This window comes from Austrofundulus limnaeus, unplaced genomic scaffold, assembly GCF_001266775.1.
Source record: "Austrofundulus limnaeus strain Quisiro unplaced genomic scaffold, Austrofundulus_limnaeus-1.0 Scaffold29, whole genome shotgun sequence".
NCBI classification, from domain to species: domain Eukaryota; kingdom Metazoa; phylum Chordata; class Actinopteri; order Cyprinodontiformes; family Rivulidae; genus Austrofundulus; species Austrofundulus limnaeus.
Window position 1 is genome coordinate 1,135,393 of NW_013952431.1, and position 2,838 is coordinate 1,138,230.

The window sequence follows — 2,838 nt, forward strand, 5'->3', positions numbered from 1 at the left end:
GGTGTAAGGGGAGTGTAAGGGGGAAAAAAGGGGATGAGTAAATACATACAGAAAGATCACATTTCAGACGATTCATCACCTGAAAAAACAAAAACAGACTGCTGCAGCAAGAGAAAATAAGAACAAATAATAAAAAAACAGTGCACGATGAACCTTGGGGGCTCACACTGTGATTAGACTGCAGAGTGTGCCATCCACAAAAATCCCAAACAAACAAAAAGCATGAATGGCACAGGGTCTAAATACAGCATCCATGTAAGAGAATGGAGGTGGACGGTTGGTGTTGTTGCGTATATCTGTGTAGTACTTAAAACCTTTCAGTCCTGACATGGTACTGTGTTGTGTAGGAGGAGGAGAACCGATTTAGCAGCAGAAACACTCGGGAGATGAAGAGAATTAAATGCGGAGTGGAGAATCAGATGGAGAGGCAGAGGARGAATCAGACGCAGCGAGCCAGACATTCACACTAGAAATCCCACACTCTTTTGTTGTTTGTGATCTATTTTCCATCTGTTAAACTGACCAATTGACAGATTTGGGAAATGAAAGAGGTGACTGTGGGTCGCGCAACAAAACATATTTAGTCGTCTTTGACAACACAAACTGATTGATTATTTAAGCCCACGTAGTGGCACTCAGTTGTGAGCCAGCAGAAAAACTAATCTGGAAGAGAATGCTTTCTCAACAGAGACATTTCGACTTCAGAGCAGGAAAAACAAAAGGTGTAACTTAGCTCTGTTTCATTATGGTTTGCCAATAAAGCAGCACGAACAGATGCAGCGTTCTGGTGCACACACACACATCTTAGTGGCACATACTTTTTTTGAATGTGTTTATTTACACAAGCAATGAATAAAATAAAATGCTCATTTCATTGCTGATAACTACATCTTCTGTTTGCTTTAAGGTATGCTTGTTAGGAATGCTTGAATGTGTTACTCTGCCTTATTTAACTATTTTTAAAATAGTGAAACTGTACTGAAAATCAACATTTCTTTCTTTTTTTCTTTCTTTCTTTCTTTCTTTCCTTTTTTTTCCATGAGCTTTGTCAATTAGTCCAAAACAGAAGATATTTTGACCTTCAAGCTGGTTTTTGACAGTCCATTCACAATAAAAGTACAAACAACTTTCCCTCAAAACATTTTAAAATATTGTTTTCAATTCTAAAAAGTCTGCATTAAAAGCTTGGAAAAGAAGCAAATGTGACAAATAATTCGGCTATAGCAGCAGCCTTACATGTAATAAAAATATAATACAAAAGAGGATGTCAGAGTTTTGACTCATAGATCCAAAAAAAAAGTCCAAATTATGATCTATTCTTGACACTTCTTTGTATCAAATAAGCTGAAATTTCATTTGTGATTTCCTCCGTTTTTTTCTGCTGCCTCAAGCATGAGTAGCTCGACTTCCTGTGGTTGATCACATGCTTCATGACTGGTTTGACACTGGTAATATCAACAATGTAGTTTTCTAAAATTAATTATTCTAATAAGTTCAACATTGAGTATTGATTATGAGGAAGAGGATATTGATTTCAAGTAACACCACTGGTGTAGGCAAGCAATGCAACACCAATGATATAGAAACAAAATTCTCATTTTTATTGTCAATCAAATTATGTTCTGGCATCATAATGAAAGTATAAAGGGACAAAGCACTTTTGTCACTCGGAAACATTTGCACTTGCAGAACAATTACCAGCAGTCAAAGGGGAAAGTGGAGAATAGAACAACCAGGAGAATCAGAAGACTAGGAGATGTGAACAACAAAAAAATAGAGGACTGAGGTCAGAAAAGAGGCCACACAACACAGGATAAAACAAGAGAGGGGTCTACAGTTAATTTGGGCCTTTGTGTATCTTCATTAGGTAGAGCTTTCCTCTGGGCCACGGGGTCAACCGCAGTTTATGAGACAGGAAGGGGACTAACTAATTGACCAAAGCTGATTGGAWGGATAGGCCTGTTAGAAATAATGATATACTTCAAAATAACCCAACACAAAAACTGAAGCACTGCTCCATGGTTGTGAAAAGATAATGAACATTTATTTACACTCTCTAAACAAAGCAGCAGGTCCCGGACATTTATGTAATACATTTTTTGGTGATGAGGTTGTTTTGTGACAAACAGCAGCCAGCACAGTAGCTACAGTGGGCGAAACAAGTTTTACTTTACTCCTCTACCATTCAAGCAGAACATAAAATAAAAACGAAATGAAAAAAATTCTAGCACAAAGCTTTGTTTAATTGATAAAAAAGCTTTAGAGTCAAAGGCAACAATACAGTTTCTCACAAATGTGCTCGTCTCTTATTCATATATTGATGTGCTCGTATCGACGCAAACAGAGACTGATCTAATTAATTGGTTGACTGATTGACAAATTGGGCTCAAATTTAATAAATTGAAGATAAACAATTTAAAATATTTTATTCAAGCGTATGAAATATAAATGGACATCAAGGATTATGTCTAATGAGTAAAAAAGATCAAATAATTGAGAGTAAAGTTGGTTGAAAACAAACTCAATGCACCCAGTATCCATTAGGATATATTATTTTCTAAATTGAAATTATTAAAATTTTATGAGTTGGTTGATTATAATATCTTGCAGATTATGTATAAGGCTCATAAAAAAGTTTTACCTTTAAACAATACCTTTTACCAAAACATATTTTGTTCAATTCAATTCAATTCAAAATACTTTATTTATCCCAGAGGGAAATTAGGTGTTGTTGTAACTCATTTAACTAAAAACTTAAGAAAGTTTATATAATCTTAAGAGAATTGAGATGTTTATAAAACCTAAAATTCAAACAAATTTGAAGGATTGATGCACTTC

At 35.1% G+C, this 2,838-nt stretch overlaps 1 protein-coding gene across 1 annotated transcript in view; it reads right to left on the bottom strand.

Annotated features, from left to right (window-relative positions):
• The window catches only part of sik2b (salt-inducible kinase 2b), a gene marked incomplete at its 5' end in the record, with an annotated part of 38,527 nt that overhangs the window by 32,073 nt on the left and 3,616 nt on the right, over positions 1 to 2,838 (bottom strand).